Source organism: Bos indicus x Bos taurus, chromosome X (assembly GCF_003369695.1).
Source record: "Bos indicus x Bos taurus breed Angus x Brahman F1 hybrid chromosome X, Bos_hybrid_MaternalHap_v2.0, whole genome shotgun sequence".
In the NCBI taxonomy this organism is placed as follows: Eukaryota; Metazoa; Chordata; class Mammalia; order Artiodactyla; family Bovidae; genus Bos; species Bos indicus x Bos taurus.
This window is the reverse complement of record NC_040105.1, coordinates 141392238-141415603: the sequence shown is the minus strand read 5'-3', so window position 1 is coordinate 141415603 and position 23366 is coordinate 141392238. Positions and strand designations below refer to the sequence as shown.

At 38.5% G+C, this 23366-nt stretch overlaps 1 pseudogene; it reads right to left on the bottom strand.

Annotated features, from left to right (window-relative positions):
* Positions 1–1459: 1459 nt before the first annotated feature.
* On the bottom strand, positions 1460–23056 carry LOC113888208 (annotated as a pseudogene).
* Positions 23057–23366: the final 310 nt, after the last annotated feature.

Below are 23366 nucleotides of genomic sequence, written 5' to 3'. Positions count from 1 at the left end.
TACGGATGCACCTCAAAAATAGTATACTAAGTGAAAGGCCCCAAACACAAAAGGCCCCATGTACAATTCCACTTACATGAAATGTCCAGAATAGGTAAATCTACAGGAACTGAAAGCAGACTGGTAGTTGCCAGGGATGAGGAGGAGGAGGGGATGGGGAGGAGCTGCTTAATGGGTATACAGGGTTTCATTTTGGGGTGATGAAAATATTTTGGAACTAGATACGGTTGGTGGTTTTATAACACTGTCAATGTACCAAACTGCACTGAATATTCCCTTTAAAATGGTTAATCTCAAGATAAATATCGTATACTAACACAGATATACGAAAGATGGTACTGATGAATTTGCAAGGCAGACATGGAGAAACATAGAAAACAGACTTATGGACACAGCGAGAGGGGAGGAGAGGGTGAGATGTACGGAGAGTAACATGGAAACTTTCCATAACATATGTAAAATAGACAGCCAATGGGAATTTATTGTTATGTCTCAGGGAACTCAAACAGGGGCTCTGTACCAACCTAGAGGGTTGGGATGGAGAGGGAGATGGGAGGCTCAAGAGGGAGGGGACATATGTACACCTATGGCTGGTTCATGCTGATGTTTGACAGAAAACAGAATTCTGTAAAGCAATTATCCTTAAATTAAAAAATAAACTCCAGTTTGGGACGACCCAGAGGGAGGGTACGGGGAGGGAGGAGGGAGGAGGGTTCCAGATGGGGAACACGTGTATACCTGTGGCGGATTCATGTTGATGTATGGCAAAACCAATACAATATTGTAAAGTTAAAAAATAAAATTAACTAAAAAAAATAAGTAAAATGAAAGAAATGTAAAAAAAAATAAAAAATAAATTAATTTTAAAAAATAAATAATTTTTTAAATGGCTAATTTCATGTGAATTTCTTCTCAATCAAATAAATAAATAAGTTATAAGGGAAAAAAATGTAGACATATCAACCAAAACAAAAACAGCAAAATTGAAAAAAAGATGTCTACAATTTCAAAAAACAGGGGGCAGGTAGGCAAAAATAAGGAAGGGGCAGGCTGATGTTAAGAATCCTTATCACATGCATAGCAACCTGTCTGAACCTAGTTAAGCCACACTTCTCTGCTCAGTGGTTATAGCTGCCAACTGGAAAGGTTCTTAACGTGTAGCACCAAGACTGGAATTCTAGAACTGTCTGGTATTTCTCCTTCCTGGCCATTTCATCATAAATTGGGGTCATGAATTCAATGGCCATATTGATAAACCCAGAGTTAGGTACATGCTCTGGTAAGTACCAAAAGTACCAAGTATATTCCCAGGGACAGTGGATTCTGCTCAAAAATCCAGGACATTTAGCTGTTAAAAACTACAGCTCTCTTGATGATTAGTATACTCAAGGGATCAAAAGAATTCATTCTCAGAGACTTTACATGTAAATATAGTAAAAGAATAACTGAATTTCATTGCATTTGAAAAATACAGTTCATTTTTAATTCTACCGTGCTGAATAGCTGAACAGGCTGCGGCATCAGTGATGCCTGAGCTCCCTGGGATTAGAGGACTCTGGGTCCCGGGAGTGCCGGGACCTTTTATGCCGGTGGGATTTATCTTGGTGCCTACTTCTACTCCTGTGACTACGCCCCTCAGAGCACCTGTCATGCCGCCCCTCAGAGCGCCTGTCATGCCATCTGGAATGTATGTCTGAGCTTCGACCCCTGTCTCTCTCCCTGTGCCGGTCTTCTCTCTCTTCCCTTCTGCTTGATGACTTGTGTTCGTGCTTGGACTTCTCCTTTCTTGGCTCCCTCTCTCGGTCCTCCATTCTACCACGGCAGGTCGTCCTGACCTCAGCGGAACTGGGGTGGGACTTCCGCACCTCCCTGGACTCTGACTTCTGACCCTTCTCTGCCTTCTCTGAGTGCTTGCCACTGTGCTTTTTAGAGCCAGGGTCATCCTTTTCCTTTATCATCTTGCTTCTGGGCAATGAAGAGGAGGCTGGCTACTCTGCCTGTACCTCCCGGCCAGTCTTCTGTCTTTCTTTTTTTTTCTTTTCTTCCTTTTTGTCTGGAGGAAAAGAGGGGCACAATCAGTAAGAAAAAGAAGGTGGAAAAGATGGAGGATATACAAAAGAAAAGCATGCTTGGCAGCAGCATGAAACACTCACGGTCTCTACTTCTAGAAAAGTGCCTCCAAGAATCCAATCTGGATGTCTGTCACCCTTAATATGTCAGGTTGCTGTATAAGGCAACTCCAGCTCTTAAGTCTCTCTCTAAAGACCCTACCTCCAAACAGTCACGTTAGGTACCAGAGGGTTAGGACTTCAATGTACACATTTTTGTGGCCAGAATTTAGCCCACAGCATTAGTCTTCTGCTGATACTTCTTCTTTCCCAGTTAAAGTAAGGTTCCCCACACCTGCCCCCTTCACACTTGAGAACTGACTACCAACTCTCAGTGAAGGCTAAGAAGAGCAAACATTAAGCCTACCCAGAATCTTCTCATACGCCTTAACCATTTACCTTTTTTGTGTTTTTTGGTGGGTTTGTCATCTTCAGAGCCCTCAGATGAACTTGGCGGAGGAGTATGAGTCCCACAGCCCCTCTCCTGCAGCTCTCTGGTCACCTCATCCATTTCTTCTGAGTCCTCAGGAAGTCGATAGTTAGATACATGATCCACTCGGATAGTTCTTCCTTTGATCTAGGACAGACAGGCACTGCTTTAGCAGATAGCTAACTATTTGCTACCAAACACAGCCTTCTATCTATTTGAACCCAGCTGCAGAAATCCATGGTTTGAACCATTCCCATTATCCTCTTGCTAATTCTGTTTCTCAGAAAATCTCAAAAGCAGACCTGCTCACGTGATGTGTCACAGCACACATCCCTACACATTTGCTCAACCCTGGGGGCAGTCAGGTAGAGCCTGGGGCAGCTGGAGATCCTGGGAGCCTCATCAGTTTATCCCAGAGTTCTATATAAATATCTCCATGTTATAAGTGTGCCATGAAGTGAAAAGAGCCTGGGAAGTACTGCCCCAAAGCATAAGCAGCATGGAAAACTGCAAGAGTTTAGATGCACAAACATGAATTACCTTCCATCTGTAACATTAATTTACGGTGAAACACACTGTTAAGAAGCCTGGAAGCCAAAAGGAATTCCTAAAATTCAGCTCAATGCTACAGCTGCTTTCTCAACACAAATGGATGAGGCCAAAGCAGAACAATAGCTGGGAGGGGGTAAGGAATCTAGAAAGGACTACTTTCTTTTCTCTTAAGCCCTCACTGCTTGCTCCACCCCCACCATACTGGAACCACTGGCTCATGCTGATACTATCACTGCGAATCCCAACTCTCCAGGTGAACAACAAAAAATTAAACCTTCACTTAAAACAAAAACATTCGGGCAGATACAGACTTATTCTATACGCAATGCCATCAGAAATGTGAAATGTCTGGCTTTTACTGTTCCATTCAAGAGCAAGTTTTTACTCTTACCCCTAAGCCTGAGTACTTTCACCTATCCCATTCCACCATAAAAGGTGGAATAAAGTCACCTTTTATGGTGACTTCCTATCACTGCTGGTGCAATCAGTGACAAAGTCTCCAAGTCAAGAGTCACCCCTCCAACCCGTGACAATGCTCATTCAATGGCAGTGCTTTGGGAGCATGTGGAGCATAGATAACCCTGACTTGCCCCGTCCCCTTTTTATGTCTCACTCTCATGTCATCACTCACCGTCGCACTTACAAGGGTGGAGGAGAGAGAATAGAGGACAGAAAACTTCAGAATGAGTTACTTTCATAGACTTTGTCATGAGATTTTAACTAGAGAATTTTCAGGGCCCAGTACTGCTAAGTCAATGGAGACATATGAGAGACATACATGGCTAGGTCCTCAGCCACAAAACCATGATAGAACCCCAAATTCTCTGATACAGGACAGCATAAAACAGCAGTGTTTGCTAGTCTCTTTGCCCTCCAATACAGCAGAAATGAGAGTGGAGTGTGAGGAAGAAAAGGTGAAAAACAGATGCCTGGTTGGGTGCAAGATGAAGGGGAGTGGGGGGTCATGGTACCTATGCTCCTGAGGACATAGCTTGCTAAGTGGTGGGGAAAAGAAACGCGTGTTCACAGGGTCATGAGCCAGCGGAATTATTTCCTGGGGTCATTTCCCAGTCAGTATGTCCCCACACCTCTGCAACCCAGCTGACCAGTACTGCCCTCGAGCCTGCAGTCATCAGCTGGGAAATGAAACTGAAACCCTACACAATGGAAAAGTTCTGCTCAGTAAGCATACTCACCTTGATCCCATTAAAACTGTCAACAGCCAGAATTGTGCTCCTCTGGTCTTCATAGCAGAGGAAACAGAATCCTTTGGATTTCCCAGTCTTCTTGTCCGGTACCAGATTAATGTTAACAATCTCCCTGTATCTATTTAATTTATAAAAGAGTGAGACACTACTGATTTAAAATGTAAAAACTTGCAGATTGGATGACAAAACAAAATTCAAATAATATAATCTGCACAGGAGACACACTGAGAACAAGATGACAAAGAAAGGTTAAAAATTAAAAGTTAGAAAAAGATATATCACGAACACCTAATTTTAAAAATGGGTGGTAGTATTAAGATCAAAGATGAATTCAAGGCCAACCAAAAGAAGCATTTAAATGTGACTAAGAGGGCTCTTTTACACAGAAAAAGGTCCTAATACATAAGTCATGAAATTTTATACATAAATTAACACATCCAAAATTTTAATTAAAAATACAAAGAGCAACTAAGAGTGAAAGTTATTAGAGATTTTAACACACCACTTTGAGTTCACAACACATAAAATTGAGAAAAATAAGTCCGAGGAATTAATATAAAATTATATAACTACAAATAAACATATACTTAATAATATAACAATTACATTGTTAAAAATATTAACATCAGACTAGTAGATATACAGATATATTCGACTGTACAAAGAGTTTCTTCTCAAGAATCCATGAAACACATATTAAAACTGACTGTAGACTAGATCTCAAAGTAAACCTCAATCATCTCCAAAAACAGCACAGACCATGTTCTCCAATCATAATGTGAAACAGCTGGGAACAATAATTTCAAAACAAAAAATGCCCTAACTAGAACTTGAAACCTGTTCTCCAGGCTAACTACTGGATGAAAGAGAAAGTGAAATAAAATAAAGAAATCATGGTAGACTATTTAGAAAACAACAAAAATGGGAATATATACCAAAACTTAGTGTCTGTGTGTGTTAAGTCGCTCAGTCTTGTCCGACTCTTTGCGACCCCAAGCACTATAGTCCGCCAGGCTCCTCTGTCCATGGAATTCTCCAGACAAGAACACTGGAGTGGGTTGCCATCTCCTTCTCCAGGGGATCTTCCGGAACCAGGTCTCCTGCATTGCAGGCAGATGCTTTACCGTCTGAGCTACCTTTACCTTTACCGTCTGAGCCCACCAAAACTTACAGGATGTGGCTAAAACCACACTCAGGAAAATCTGTGACATTAAAGAATTTTATTGTTAAAAAGGAAAGGGGAATTCCCTGGCAGTCACAGTGGTCAGGACTTGGTGTTTCACTGCCAGGGTTCAGGTTCAAACCCTGGTCAGGGAACTAAGATCCCACAAGCCACAGGGGAGCGGGGGATAGTAAATCTTAGGAAGGTAGGTGGAAGTTAATAAAGACATAATTTAATGAAAAAAAAATAGAAAAAATTCTGCCTTACTCATTATATAAAAATTAATTCCAGAAAAGTTAAAGCTTCATAAACTTAAAACTACAGTCATAAAAATACAATAGTAACTGATGGAAATGTTATACCTCAGCCCCAGATCTAGCATCTTACTTAAAAGAAAACACTAGAAACGATTCAACTATGGTATTCAGCTATTTAACACTATTTAATATTGTAGGTATTGGCCCATGCAATTAGACAGGAGAAAACAGATATAAAAAAAGAGTAAATATATGTGTATGTATAACTGACACACTTTGCTGCACAGCAGAAACTAGTACAACACTGTAAATCAACTATACTCTAATTTTAAAAACTAATTTAAAAATGAAAAAGTAAAGCTATCTCTGTATGAAGATTATATATGACGATATATATAGAAAACCCAAGAGAAGCAATGATAAACAATGTTAAAAACAAACAATATAACAAATCTGTAGGATAACAGGATATAAAGACGACAAAAATAAACCACCCTCTTACAAACAATAATCATAAGATATAAGGAAAGAGGAGCCCCATTGGTAACAGCAACAGCAAAAAGATAAACTACTTAGAAATAAATCTAACAACAAGGAATCTACAAGGTCTATGCAGAGAAAACTCTTAAAAACTGCTGAAAGACACAGACACAGTTTTCGATAAATATAAAGACACCTCTTTTTCTTGCATAAGATGACTCAACATTATAAAGATATCAAAATCACCTCCCAAGTTAATACTTATGTATAAGGGTGACACTCCAATTTGCTGGGGGAAAATATGGAGTTTTAAATAAATGCTGTTGGGACAACTAGATAGCCATTTGAAAAAATATGAAATTGGGTCCATATCTCACACTACACATCAGAATAACTCTAAATGGATCAGAGATTTCAATGCATAAAATTGAAACCATACAAGTATTAGAAGAGAACGTGAATGGGTGGGAAGAAATACTTTCTAATTATGACTCAAATCCAGAAGCAATAAAAGACTGATAAATTTGACCACTGCTGCTGCTGCTGCTGCTGAGGTGCTTCAGTCGTGTCCGACTCTGAGCGACCCCATAGACGGCAGCCCACCAGGCTCCGCCATCCCTGGGATTCTCCAGGCAAGAACACTGGAGTGGGTTGCCATTTCCTTCTCCAATGCATGAAAGTGAAACGTGAAAGTGAAGTGGCTCAGTCGTGTCTGGCTCTCAGCGACCCCATGGACTGCAGCCTACCAGGCTCCTCCATCCATGGGATTCTCTGGGCAAGAGTACTGGAGTGGGGTGCCATTGCCTTCTCCAGCAATTAGAGGACAGACTATACAGGGACAGCATGAGGGAGTTTGGGGGATGATGGAATTGTCCTTCATCCTAATTGTGAGGGTGATTACACAAATCTATTCAAGTATTAAAAAGAAAAATCTCATAGGACTGTACATCCCCTAAAAAGTCAATGTTACCATAAGATCATTTAAACACATGAATAAATGAACACATAAAAATTTAAAAATAATAAGTTTGCAAAGAAAAAAAAAATCACAATAAACAAAGTCAAATGACAAACTAGGAGAAAACGTCTGCAATTTACATCACAGATTAAGGCTAGAAAGCCATTTTTCTTTTTCCTTTTGCTATAAAGGACATTATCAGGACAACTGGAAGTCAAATAAAGTCTATAGATTAGATAACAGCATAACAGTGTTGATTTCCTGAATTTGATCACTATCCTGAAGTTAAATGTCCAGGTATTTTGGGAAATACACACTGAAGAATTTAGGGGTAAATGTGCATCATGTCTGCAATTGACCCCCAAATGGTTCAGAAAAAAAAAATAATATGCATATAGGTGAAGAGAAATAATAAAGCAAATGTGATACAATGCTAACATATGGGGACTCTGAGTAAAGGGGATATAGGTATTCTTCATTCTATTTCATAACTTTCCCGTTTTAACCCAGAAATTATTTCAAGTATTTCAAAATAAAAAGTAAAAGAAAAAAGAATACAGGAGCTGGCTTGACAGGATAACTACAGACCAAACTGGGACAGTTTGAGCATCAAGAAATAATAATAATGGCAATGTAGGATAACACATCAAATTAAAAAAATAAGTCCACAGCAATACAATACATGATAAAGTGTTAAAAACAATAAGTTAATATCCTTAATACATGAAGGGCTCTTGTAAAATCAGTAAGAAAATGAGGAACACACTAACAGGGAAAAAATAGGCAAATGATCTTAATAGACAACTTACAAAGAAAAAGAATAAGGGCCTATAAATCTACGAAGAGATGTTCTACCTCCCGGATGATGAAATAAAGGCAAAGTAAAATAATAATGAGAAATCATATGGCAATATTTTCTTAAAATAACCATTACTGATTAGGATTCAGGAAAATGAGCATTCCAGTCAGAGTGAAAACTGATACAACCTTTTCAGAGAGTAATTTGACAATGTTTATAAATTAATGTCATGAAGGAAACCATCAGGGAGGCATACAAAGATGTATATATCACAATGTACACTGCAGTATAATTCATAACAGCAAAATATTGGAAATAATGCCCAACATTGAAAAGAAGACAATAGACCTAGGAGTCTTGGGGCAATGGCTATGTACTACTTGGCTTAGAATTAGTTCAGCATTAAATGAACTGATGTGACCGCACTAGTGCGCATGATCTTTTTGAGGTAATGTTCCTCATCTGTGAAATGGGGATAAGATCCACTCTGCCTTCCTGCACTATGTATATAAATATTCTCCGGGCATGGTAGAGCCCTGAATAACTGAAAGATGAGATCAGAGTTCTTGTTTTGTGGGTAAATGTGCCTCTGGTGGGGGAGGTGGCACTTTCCCAGTGGGTGAGGGTTCAAAGGGGCTGAGGTTGTGACAGGGACTGACTCTACTCTGAGAGTACCCAGAATTTCAACAAAACTAAGAGCTGATTGTGGACAGTGGGGTAGGCCTGCCAGAAGAGAACTTTTAGCAGCTACTGGAGCCAGACTACAGGCTACCTATGAAGAGGACTGGAGCTCAGGGAAGACGAAGAGCTCATCTGTGTGTTTAAGAAACTGGAGGCTAAGATATCGGAGGGATAGGACGGGGAGAACACTTTCTCCCCCACAAATTCATCCAAAGAACATTTAAACGCTGAGAAAATTCCACAAAACAACTTCTGAATGCCGGCAGAGGACATCAGGCACCCAGAAAAGCAGCCCATCGTCTTCGAAAGGAGAGAGAAGAAATCCAGCTCCACCCACCAGAACACCAGCACAAGCTTCCCTAACCAAGAAACCTTGAGAAGCCACCTGTACAAACCCACACACAGTGAGGAAACGTCACAATAAAGAGAACTCCACAAACTGCCAGAATACAGAAAGGACACCCCAAACTCAGCAATTTAAACAAGATGAAGAGACAGAGGAATACCCAGCAGGTAAAGGAACAGGATAAATGCCCACCAAACCAAACAAAAGACGAAGAGATAGGGAATCTACCTGACAAAGAATTCTGAATAATGATAGTGAAATTGATCCAAAATCTTGAAATCAAAATGGAATCACAGATAAATAGCCTGGAGACAAGGATTGAGAAGATGCAAGAAAGGTTTAACAAGGACCTAGAAGAAATAAAAAAGAGTCAATATATAATGAATAATGCAATAAATGAGATCAAAAACACTCTGGAGGCAACAAATAGTAGAATAACAGAGGCAGAAGATAGGATTAGTGAATTAGAAGATAGAATGGTAGAAATACATGAATCAGAGAGGAAAAAAGAAAAACGAATTAAAAGAAATGAGGACAATCTCAGAGACCTCCGGGACAGTGTTAAACGCTCCAACATTCGAATCATAGGGGTTCCAGAAGAAGAAGACAAAAAGAAAGACCATGAGAAAATACTTGAGGAGATAATAGTTGAAAACTTCCCTAAAATGGGGAAGGAAATAATCACTCAAGTCCAAGAAACCCAGAGAGTCCCAAACAGGATAAACCCAAGGCGAAACACCCCAAGACACATATTGATCAAATTAACAAAGATCAAACACAAAGAACAAATATTAAAAGCAGCAAGGGAAAAACAACAAATAACACACAAGGGAATTCCCATAAGGATAACAGCTGATCTTTCAATAGAAACTCTCCAAGCCAGGAGGGAATGGCAAGACATACTTAAAGTGATGAAAGAAAATAACCTACAGCCCAGATTATTGTACCCAGCAAGGATCTCATTCAAATATGAAGGAGAAATCAAAAGCTTTACAGACAAGCAAAAGCTGAGAGAATTCAGCACCACCAAACCAGCTCTCCAACAAATACTAAAGGATATTGTCTAGACAGGAAACACAAAAATGGTGTATAAATTCGAACCCAAAACAATAAAGTAAATGGCAACGGGACCATACTTATCAATAATTACCTTAAACGTAAATGGGTTGAATGCCCCAACCAAAAGACAAAGACTGGCTGAATGGATACAAAAACAAGACCCCTACATATGTTGTCTACAAGAGACCCACCTCAAAACAGGGGACACATACAGACTGAAAGTGAAGGGCTGGAAAAAGATTTTCCATGCAAATAGGGACCAAAAGAAAGCAGGAGGAGCAATACTCATATCAGATAAAATAGGCTTTAAAACAAAGGCTGTGAAAAGAGACAAAGACGGTCACTACATAATGATCAAAGGATCAATCCAAGAAGAAGATATAACAATTATAAATATATATGCACCCAACACGGGAGCACCGCGATATGTAAGACAAATGCTAACAAGTATGAAAGGAGAAATTAACAATAACACAATAATAGTGGGAATCTTTAATACCCCACTCACACCTATGGATAGATCAACTAAACAGAAAATTAACAAGGAAACACAAACTTTAAACGATACAACAGACCAGTTAGACCTAATTGATATCTATAGGACATTTCACCCCAAAACAATGAATTTCACCTTTTTCTCAAGTGCACACGGAACCTTCTCCAGGATAGAGCACATCCTGGGCCATAAAGCTAGCCTTGGCAAATTCACAAAAATTGAAATCATTCCAAGCATCTTTTCTGACCACAAGGCAGTAAGATTAGATCTCAATTACAGGAGGAAAACTATTAAAAATTCCAACATATGGAGGCTGAACAACACGCTGCTGAATAACCAACAAATCACAGAAGAAATCAAAAAAGAAATCAAAATTTGCATAGAAACGAATGAAAATGAAAACACAACAACCCAAAACCTGTGGGACACGGTAAAAGCAGTCCTAAGAGGAAAGTTCATAGCAATACAGGCATACCTCAAGAAAGAAGAAAAAAGTCAAATAAATAACCTAACTCTACACCTAAAGCAACTAGAAAAGGAAGAAATGAAAAACCCCAGGGTTAGTAGAAGGAAAGAAATATTAAAAATTAGGGCAGAAATAAATGGAAAAGAAACAAAGGAGACCATAGCAAAAATCAACAAAGCCAAAAACTGGTTCTTTGAAAGGATAAATAAAACTGACAAACCATTAGCCAGACTCATCAAGAAACAAAGGGAGAAAAATCAAATCAATAAAATTAGAAATGAAAATGGAGAGATCACAACAGACAACACAGAAATACAAAGGATCATAAGAGACTACTATCAGCCATTATATGCCAATAAAATGGACAACGGGGAAGAAATGGACAAATTCTTAGAAAAGTACAACTTTCCAAAACTGAACCAGGAAGAAATAGAAAATCTTAACAGACCCATCACAAACACAGAAATTGAAACTGTAATCAAAAATCTTCCAGCAAACAAAAGCCCAGGTCCAGATGGCTTCACAGCTGAATTCTACCAAAAATTTAGAGAAGAGCTAACACCTATCCTGCTCAAACTCTTCCAGAAAATTGCAGAGGAAGGTAAACTTCCAAACTCATTCTATGAGGCCACCATCACCCTAACACCAAAACCTGACAAAGATGCCACAAAAAAAGAAAACTACAGGCCAATATCACTGACGAACATAGATGCAAAAATCCTTAACAAAATTCTAGCAATCAGAATCCAACAACACATTAAAAAGATCATACACCATGACCAAGTGGGCTTTATCCCAGGGATGCAAGGATTCTTCAATATTCGCAAATCAATCAATGTAATACACCACATTAACAAATTGAAAAATAAAAACCATATGATTATCTCAATAGATGGAGAGAAAGCCTTTGACAAAATTCAACATCCATTTATGATAAAAACTCTCCAGAAAGCAGGAATAGAAGGAACATACCTCAACATAATAAAAGCTATATATGACAAACCCACAGCAAACATTATCCTCAATGGTGAAAAATTGAAAGCATTTCCTCTAAAGTCAGGAACAAGACAAGGGTGCCCACTTTCACCATTACTATTCAACATAGTTTTGGAAGTTGTGGCCACAGCAATCAGAGCAGAAAAAGAAATAAAAGGAATCCAAATTGGAAAAGAAGAAGTAAAACTCTCACTGTTTGCAGACGACATGATCCTCTACATAGAAAACCCTAAAGACTCCACCAGAAAATTACTAGAACTAATCAATGACTATAGTAAAGTTGCAGGATATAAAATCAACACACAGAAATCCCTTGCATTCCTATACACTAATAATGAGAAAACAGAAAGAGAAATTAAGGAAACAATTCCATTCACCATTGCAACGAAAAGAATAAAATACTTAGGAATATATCTACCTAAAGAAACTAAAGACCTATATATAGAAAACGATAAAACACTGGTGAAAGAAATCAAAGAGGACACTAATAGATGGAGAAATATACCATGTTGATGGATTGGAAGAATCCATATAGTGAAAGTGAGTACACTACCCAAAGCAATTTATAGATTCAATGCAATCCCTATCAAGCCACAAATGGTATTCTTCACAGAGCTAGAACAAATAATTTCACAATTTGTATGGAAATACAAAAAACTTCGAATAGCCAAAACTTTCTTGAGAAAGAAGACTGGAACTGAAGGAATCAACCTGCCTGACTTCAGGCTCTACTACAAAGCCACAGCCATCAAGACAGTATGCTATGGGCACAAAGACAGAAATATAGATCAATGGAACAAAATAGAAAGCCCAGAGATAAATCCACGCACATATGGACACCTTATCTTTGACAAAGGAGGCAAGAATATACAATGGATTAAAGACAATCTTTTTAACAAGTGGTGCTGGGAAAACTGGTCAACCACTTGTAAAAGAATGAAACTAGACCACTTTCTAACACCATACACAAAAATAAACTCAAAATAGATTAAAGATCTAAACGTAAGACCAGAAACTATAAAACTCCTAGAGGAGAACATAGGCAAAACACTCTCCGACATACATCACAGCAGGATCCTCTATGACCCACCTCCCAGGATATTGGAAATAAAAGCAAAAATAAACAAATGGGACCTATTTAAACTTAAAAGCTTCTGCACAACAAAGGAAACTATAAGCAAGGTGAAAAGACGGCCTTCAGAATGGGAGAAAATAATAGCAAATGAAGCAACTGACAAACAACTAATCTCAAAAATATACAAGCAACTCCTACAGCTCAACTCCAGAAAAATAAATGACCCAATCAAGAAATGGGCCAAAGAACTAAATAGACATTTCTCCAAAGAAGACATACAGATGGCTAACAAACACATGAAAAGGTGCTCAACATCACTCATTATCAGAGAAATGCAAATCAAAACCACTATGAGGTACCATTTCACGCCAGTCAGAATGGCTGCGATCCAAAAGTCTACAAGCAATAAATGCTGGAGAGGGTGTGGAGAAAAGGGAACCCTCTTACACTGTTGGTGGGAATGCAAACTAGTACAGCCACTATGGAGAACAGTGTGGAGATTCCTTAAAAAACTGGAAATAGAACTGCCTTATGATCCAGCAATCCCACTGCTGGGCATACACACTGAGGAAACCAGAAGGGAAAGAGACACGTGTACCCCAATGTTCATCACAGCACTGTTTATAATAGCCAGGACATGGAAGCAACCTAGATGTCCATCAGCAGATGAATGGATAAGAAAGCTGTGGTACATATACACAATGGAGTATTACTCAGCCATTAAAAAGAATACATTTGAATCAGTTCTAATGAGGTGGATGAAACTGGAACCTATTATACAGAGTGAAGTAAGCCAGAAAGAAAAACACCAATACAGTATACTAACGCATATATATGGAATTTAGAAAGATGGTAATGATAACCCTGTGTACGAGACAGCAAAAGAGACACTGATGTATAGAACAGTCTTTTGGACTCTGTGGGAGAGGGTGAGGGTGAGATGATTTGGGAGAATGGCATTGAAATATGTATAATATCATATATGAAATGAGTCGCCAGTCCAGGTTCGATGCATGATACAGGATGCTTGGGGCTGGTGCACTGGGACGACCCAGAGGGATGGTATGGGGAGGGAGGAGGGAGGAGGGTTCAGAGATGGGGAACACGTGTATGCCTGTGGCAGATTCATTTCGATATATGGCAGAACCAATACAATACTGTAAAGTTTAAAAATAAAATTAAAAATAAAAAATAAAAAAAAAGAAAAAAATAATATTATATATGTTAGTTAGATCTCCTAACAATGGTGGGCATTTTACACGTTAAGCTTCATTTAATTCAAAAGAAAATGTAAGAGGAACGTGTTGTCAATATTCCCATTTTACAGATGAGGAAACTGAGGCACAGAGGCAGTAATGCAGTTACAAGAAGTGAAACGGATGATGTCTTTGAGACTGTATTTATCTACACTCAATAAACTTTGTGGAAAAGGGCATTGTCTATCTAGGTTGTTGGAGAAAAAAAACTCAATTTCAACTCTCTCTTCTAAAAAAGAAATGAAGTATTTTACTTAGATCTACTAAGTAACATCCTGGATGTGTCATATGCTCTGTTTCATTTAATTAAAAAGAAAAAGAGCACTCCCATTGTGTAGATGAGTAAACTGAGTCACAGAGGGATTAAGGAAGTGACTAATAAGTGAAAGAGATGCTTTATGGTGAGCGTATTTATGAACAGAGTAAAATTTGCAGAAATGGCACTGCCTGTACATTGTTGATGAAAAAAGCTCAATGTCAACTCCATCTATTAGGAAAAAAACAAAATTATGTGTGATACTTAGATCTATCAAGCAAAGTCTGTCTTGTTTTACCTGTTTGCCTGCATTTAATTCAAAAGAAAAACTACACAGAAGGTGTAATCAACGTTCCCATTTTATAGATGAGGAAACTGAGGCCCAGAGGTATTAATGAAGTAACTAGAAAGTGAAAGAGATGCTTTTTGGTGAGTGTACAGTCTATACTTAGGAAACTTTGTGGGAAGGTGCATTGTCGGTCCAGATCATTGGGGAAAAATCTAGATTTCAACTCATTCTTCCCCCCCAAAAAACAAACAAACAAAATTAAGTGTGTTACTTCGACTGCTAAGCAATGTCCTCGGTGTTTAGAAGGTCCGCTTCATTTAATTGAAAACAAAATCTATGAGGAAATTGTTATCAATATTCCCATTTATACTTCAGGAAGCTGAGGCATTAATGAAATTGTTAGTAAGTAAGAGAGATGCTTTTGCTAACCGTATTTATCTATAGTTAATAAACTTTATGGGTAAGGCCTCATCTATCTAGAATGTTTAGGGGAAAAACTTGATTTCAATTCTATTAAAAAAAACCAATTAAGTATGTTACTTAACTCTACTAAGCATGTCCTCAGTGTTTTACACGCTCTGCTTCATTTATTTTTTTAATTTAAATTTATTTATTTGATTTGAGGCTAATTGCTTTACCAAAAAAATGCACGAGGAAGCTGTTATTAACATTCCCATTTTATAGATGAGGAAACTGAGACACATAGATAATACTGTCGTTACTAGTTAGGGAAATACATGCTTTTTGTTGAGCGTGTTTATCTATTTAGTAAACTGTGTGGGAAAGGGCATTGTCTGGCTAGAATGTTGGGGAAAAAACCCAATTTCAATTCTCTGTATTAAAAAAAAAATTAAGTGAGTTGCTTAGATCTTCTAAACAATGTCCTGGTTGTTTTGCATGCTTCTCTTCATTTAATCAAAAAGAAAATCTACAAGTAAAGTGTTATCAGCATTCCCATTTTATATATGAGGAAACTGAGGTGCAGAGGCTTTAAGAAAGTAATTAGTAGGTGAAAGATGATGTATCGGTGAGCCTATTTATCTATACTTAATAAACTTTGTTGACAAGGGCATTGTCTGTTAGATTTTTGGGGGAAAAAACTAAATTTCAATTCTCTTTTAAAAAATTGAGTATGTTACTTAACTCTACTAAGCATGCCCTGTGTATTTTACATGCTCTGTTTCATTTAATGAAAAACAAGAATCAGTAAGGTAAACGAAAATCTACAAGGCTGTGGGGTAAAAATAAAGATTTTAACACTCTTAAAAGAAAAAAAACCAATATTATGTATGTTAGTTAGATCTCCTAAGCAATGGTGGGTGTTTTAGACATTAAGCTTCATTTAATTCAAAAGAAAATCTACGAGGAAGGTGTTGTGTTGTCAATACTCCCATTTTACAGATGAGGAAACTGAGGCACAGAGGCAGTAATGATGTTACAAGAAGTGAAATGGATGATGTCTTTGATAGTGTATTTATCTACACTCAATAAAGTTTGTGGAAAAGGGCACTGTCTATCTATATTGTTGGAGACAAAATTGCTATTTCCACTCTCTCTTCTAAAAAAAGAAATGAAATCTTTTTCTTAGATCTACTAAATAACATCCTGGATGTGTCATGTGGTCTGTTTCATTTAATTAAAAAAAAAAAAAAAAACAGAGCAGACCAGTTTTATAGATGAGTAAACTGAGGCACAGTGGCATTAAGGAAGTGACTGATAAGTGAAAGAGATGCTTTATGGTAAGTGTACTTATGGACACAGTAAAATTTGCAGAAATGGCACTATCTGTAGGTTGTTGGTGAAAAAAGCTCAATGTCAACTCAATCTATTAGGAAAAAAACAAAATTAGGTATGATACTTAGATCTACCAAGCAAAGTCTGTCTTCTTTTAGCTGCTTGCCTGCATTTAATTCAAAAGAAAAACTACACAGAAGGTGGAATCAACGTTCCCGTTTTATAGATGAGGAAACTGAGGCCCAGGGGTATTCATGAAGTTACTAGAAAGTGAAAGAGATGCTTTTTGGGAGTGTACAGATCTATACTTAGGAAACTTTGTGGGAAAGTGCATTGTCAGTCCAGATTATTGGGGAAAAATCTAGATTTCAACTCATTCTTCTGAAAGAAAAAACAAAATTAAGCATGTTACTTAGACTGCTAAGCAATGTCCTCGGTGTTTTAGACAGTCTGCTTCATTCAATTGAAAACAAAATCTACAAGGAAATTGTTGTCAGTATTCCCATTTATACTTCAGGAAGCTGAGGCATTAATGAAATTGTTAGTAAGTGAGAGAGATACTTTTGCTAACCATATTTATCTATATTTAGTAAACTTTGTGGGTAAGGCCTCATCTATCTAGAATGTTTAGGGGGAAAACTTGATTTTAATTCTATTAAAAAAAAAAACCCAAATTAAGTATGTTACTTATCTCTACTAAGCATGTCCTCAGTGTTTTACATGCTCTGCTTCATTTATTTTTTTAATTTCAATTTATTTATTTAGATTTGAAGCTTTATTTACAAAGAAAATGCACGAGGAAGGTGTTATCAACATTCCCATTTTATAGATGAGGAAACTGAGAGAGACATTACTGTCATTACTAGTTAGGGAAATACATGCTTTTTGTTGAGCGTGTTTATGTATTTAATAAACTGTGTGGGAAAGGACATTGTCTGGCTAGATTGTTGGGGGAAAAAACGCAATTTCAATTCTCTGTACTAAAAAAAAAATTAAGTGAGTTGCTTAGATCTTCTAAGCAATGTGATGGTTGTTTTGCACTCTCGTGTTCATTTAATCAAAAAGAAAATCGATGAGTAAAGTGTTATCAACATTCCCATTTTATATATGAGGAAACTTAGGCGCAGAGGCTTTAAGAAAGTAATGAGTAGGTGAAAGATGATGTATCAGTGAGCCTATTTATCTATACTTAATAAACTTTGTTGATAAGGGCATTTCGTTAGATATTTGGGAAAAAAACTCAATTTCAATTCTCATAAAAAAATTGAGTATGTTACTTAACTCTACTCAGCATGTCCTATGTATTTTACATGCTCTGTTTTTTCATTTAATGAAAAATAAGAATCCATAAGATAAAAGAAAATCTACAAGGCTGTGGGGTAGAAATAAAGTTTTTAACACTGTTAAAAGAAAAAAAAAAAAAAAAAAACAACCAATATATTGTGTGTTAGTTAGATCTCCTAAGCAATGGAGGCTATTTTACATGTTAAGCTTCATTTAATTAAAAAGAAAATCTATGAGGAAGGAGTTGTCAATATTCCCATTTTACAGATGAGGAAACTGAGGCACAGAGGCAGTAAGTCAGTTACAAGAAGTAAAACGGATGATGTCTTTGAGAGTGTATTTATCTACACTCAGTAATACCGGGGTCCAGCCCCATCAGGATCTAGGGATACCCTCAGGATGAACGGCGTCGGCGAGAGAGATGAAAGTAAAAGGAGAGAGAAAGAGGCTGATATTCTTTGGCGCCCAATATGGGGCAAAGATTCAGAGCACCTTTGCTCTGGAGTGAAGACGCAGAGCACCTTTTCGATTGGGTCTTAGAAGCCTGGGCAGAAAAGTGAACTCAGAGAGCCTCTGTGCTCCAGGGAATCAGCCTGAAAAAAAGAGATAGAGAGAGAAAGAGAGAGAAAGAGAGAGAAAGAAAGAGAGAAAGAATGACACGGGGAGGCCAAGCTCTGATGAAGCCAGGTCTGCAGCTTTATTTTTAAAGGGAGCTTTTATGCCCTGAGTCACACATTTCCAGACATGAAAGATACAAAGTCATGTAGAGTCAGCTCAACATTAGAGCAGTTTGACCTTCATTGGCACCAGGATGTTTTCTGCATACCTTTTCATTTACAAGGGTCTTTGTGTTATGTACATTATCTTTTGGCCCAGAGGCCTATTAACATTTTGTGACTCTTTCTTGATAAAGGTTTGTCAACCAGAAAACCTGCTTTCCCTTTATCTTTCCGGTCTGCAGTCCCCCTCAGGAAACAGAGCTACATTCTTATGGAGCAAAGGTGCAGTGTGTTACAACAAAGAAAGAACATATTAACTCAAGGGTCTTATGTTGTTCATTCCAAGGCTACTGCTTGTTTTTCTTGCATACCAACTATACTAGCTAATGCACTCCCAGGCGCACATTGGGTAAAGACCAGGAAACTCAGTAACAAACATTGCCTCAACATTGCTGTATTGTTTAATAAAGCTTTTTTAGCGCTCGAAGGTTATGCTTGGGGTGTTGTGAACAATCATGTGTGTTACTTACAAGAGTGTGGATAAACCTGCCAAGCAAACTAAAATACTAACAGAGGGGTTAAAGTTAAAATACTCCTTTTAAGACCAGGACACTTATCAACTAGATCCTTAAGTTGATTTTCTTCAGAGAAAGGTGGTCGGAGTTAGCACCCTGTTAATGTCAGAAGAGTTGGTGAAAAGCATAATATAGTAAACGGTAGACAGACAGACTTTGGTTTCGGGGTCGATGCTCGAGCAGGTCCAGGGAGTCCCTCGAGTCCTGATCCGCCTTGCCTGTCAGGTCTCCTCCGCGTGACCTTGTCATGGGTGGGATTTCCTGTGTTGGCTCCCGACACAATAAACATTGTGGGAAAAGGCACTGTCTATCTAGATTGTTGGAGGAAAAAACTCAATTTCAACTCTCTCTTCTAAAAAAAAGAAATGAAGTATTTCACTTAGATCTACTAAGTAACATCCTGGATGTGTCATATGCTCTGTTTCATTTAATTAAAAACAAAGAGCACTCCCATTTTGTAGATGAGTAAACTGAGGCACAGAGGCATTAAGGAAGTGACTATTAAGTGAACGAGATGCTTTATGGTGAGCGTATTTATGGACACAGTAAAATTTGCAGAAATGGCACTGTCCATAGATTGTTGGTGAAAAAACCTCAATGTCAACTCCATCTATTAGAAAAAAAAAAAAAAAAAAAACTAGGTATGATACTTAGATCTACCAAGCAAAGTCTGTCTTCTTTTACCTGCTTGCCTGCATTTAATTCAAAGAAAAACTACACAGAAGGTGTAATAAATGTTGCCATTTTATAGATGAGGAAACTGAGGCCCAGAGGTATTAATGAAGTAACTAGAAAGTGAAAAAGATGCTTTTTGGTGAGTGTACAGATCTATATTTAGGAAACTTTGTGGGAAAGTGCATTGTCGGTCCAGAATATTGGGGGGAAATCTCGATTTCAGCCCATTCTTCTGAATGGAAAAAAACAACAACAACAACAACGTTAAGTGTGTTACTTAGACTGCTAAGCAATGTCGTCGGTGTTTTCGATGGTCTGCTTCATTTAATTGAAAACAAAATCTACGAGGAAATTGTTGTCAATATTCCAATTTATACTTCAGGAAGCTTAATGAAGCTTATACTTCAGGGATTAATGAAATTGCTAGTAAGTGAGAGAGATGCTTTTGCTAACCGTATTTATCTATATTTAGTAAACTTTGTGGGAAAGGGCATTGTCTATCTAGAATGTTTGGGGGAAAAACTTGATTTCTATTCTATTAAACAAAAAAACCCAAATGAAGTATGTTACTCTACTAAGCATGTCCTCAGGGTTTTACATGCTCGCCTTAATTTAAGTAGAAAGAAAATGCACGAGGAAGGTGTTATCAGCATTCCCATTTTATAGAGGAGGAAATTGAGACACAGAGACATTACTGTCGTTACTAGTTAGGGAAATACGTGCTTTTTGTTGAGCGTGTTTATCTATTTAGTAAACTGTGTGGGAAAGGGTATTGTCTGGCTAGATTGTTGGAGGAAAATCCCAATTTCAATTGTCTGTATTAAAAAAAAAATTTGAGTTGCTTAGATCTTCTCAGCAATGTCCTGGTTGTTTTGCACGGTTCTCTTCATTTAATCAAAAAGAAAATCAACAAGTAAAGTGTTATCAACATTCCCATTTTATATTTGAGGGAACTGAGTCGCAGAGGCTTTAAGCAAGTAATTAGCAGATGAAAGATGATGTATGGGTGAGCCTATTTATCTATACTTAATAAACGTTGTTGACAAGGGCATTGTCTGTTCGATTTTGGGGGAAAAGAACTCAATTTCAATTCTCTTAAAAAAATTAAGTATGTTACATAACTCTACTAAGCATGTCCTGTGTATTTTACATGCTCTGTATCATTTAATGAAAAACAAGAATCAGTAAGGACAAAGAAAATCTATGGTCTTAAGATTACTTACGGTCTTCTCTGGTGGTCCGGTGGTTAAGAATCCACTTTCCAATGCAGGGGATGCAGGTTTGATCTCTGGTCAGGTAACTAAGATCCTGCATGGCTCGGAGCTACTTAGCACATGTGGCCACAACTACAGAGCCCGTGTGCCTTTATGAATTATCCCACATGCCGCAACTAAGACCTGACATAGCCAAATAAATAAATAAATAAGTAACTATTTTTTAAAAGATTACTTCACAGTCGTGAATCATGTGCACAGTATCCACCAACGGCCAATAAGAGGCCAGTAACTGTCCTGAGCTGACTAAGACACTGGGGCTCCCTGGTTCACCTCCAGATTCACCAACAAAGGTGAAATCCAGGGCCATCACCATGCAGACTCTAGTGGGACTCTGCCAGGTTCCTCATAATCTGCTTCCTGACCCCAGATTAGAGTTCCTTAGCGGGGATAGCCCATGAATCTCCCTTGAGGCCCTGGGATTGAGTGAGTAGACCCAGAGATGTCTTTGGGAAAGCCCTTGCCCAGATTGTCCAGAAGAGGGCACCTGAATACCATTTGTATGTTATTCTTTCCGTTGGTCTGTGCTGTGCTGAGTTGCTCAGTCCGGCCCTTTCCGAGCCCCCCAGGCTCCTATGTCCATGGGGATCCTCCAGGCTAGAATACTGGAGTGGGTTGCCATGCCCTCCCCCAGGGGATCTTCCCAACCAGGGATCAAACCCAGCCTCCCACATTGCAGATGGATTCTTTACCATCTGAGCAACCAGGGAAGCCCATGAATATTGGTATGGGCAGCCTATCCCTTCTCCAGGTTATCTTCCTGATCTAGAAATTGGTCTTGGGTCTTCTGCACTGCAGGTGGATTTCTATTACCAACTGAGCTACCAGGGAAGGCCCAACTTTTGCCACTTCTTCAGTAACTTTTTTTTAATTCCGTGGCCAGGAAGAGGGGAAAATTCTGGTTTGGGGCCTGCTGTGGCACCAGAGGTTCATAGCAGTTGATCTGATGGGTTATGTGGGATTCAGGCAAGTGAGCAGAACTGAGGCCAGTCTCCAGCATCAGCAGTATTCATAGCTCTGGAGTGCGTGTGCTCATCAGTGAGGGGCCATGCAAATCCTCCTTCTTTCTTGGCTGCCTGGCATTGACCCTAGTGAGGGAGAGCTCAAGACACATCGGTCCTTGTGGCACTGAGAAAATTCTCCCCGCTTCTGGGAAGCAGTGGGCTCTTTTTATCCCTCTACTTCTTTGTTCTGTCTGCTGTATTAGTGTCTTCATCATCTTCGTGGTAGCAAATGTTTATTGAACACCTACAGCTTGCCAGGTTTTCTTCTGAGTGCTCCACGTGAATCTCTTCATCTCCTTTTCAGCTCTATGAACTAACTACAATTAAGATCCCATTGTACGGATGAGGTTCAGAAAGCTGAACCAATCTGTTCAAAGTCACAGAGCCAGTCCATTGCAGAGCTCTGATTTGATTCTGAGTCCAGAGTTGGTCTTCTTCCTATGAAGCCAGCTGTCTCTCACACTTCCTCCTCCCCACCCACATGCCTCTCCCTCTCCAGGTCGGCTCAGCGGCATAGTCTCTGTGTGGGTCCCGGGTTTGCATGCTGGCCTCCAGGCAGTGAGCTCAGAGATGGCACTTAGCCAAGCACTTCCCTTTCTTTGTTGGGACGGAGGCATTGTCTTAACAGGAGAAACCAACCACTCCATATACAAGCACCATGGTTAAGGGCAGGGGCTCCAAACCTTGGAGATTTCATAGACTAGTAATATTAGTAAAATAAAACTGGGTTTGGACAGAAGTCATAATCTTTTCATTTTACCAATTAAGACCTTGTCATTCTCCTCTTCCTACTAATATTAATAACAGAAATAATATCTAAAGCTTATAGAGAAAGATTAGCATGTACCATATACTATTCTCAATCTTTCAATGAATTACCTGATATTATCCTCACAAAAATCATATTCAGTAGGCATTGTCGTTTTCCCCCATTTTGGAGGCAAGGAAATTGACAAAAAGAAACGTTTTGTAACTTACTCCTGACTCTGCTGAAAACCATTATAGTATATTGTCTCTCGTGTGTGTTTGATAAAAGATATTTTTAAAAGAAACCATCAAAGTACTTCCCTGGTGGTCCAATGGTTAAGACTCTACACTTCCACTGCAGGGGGCATGGGTTCAATTCCTGGTTGGGGAGCTAAGATCCTGAGTGCCACAGGGTGTGGCAAAAAAAAAAAAGAAGAAGAAGAAGAAAAGAAAAAAATTAACCATGAAGCACAGCCAGAG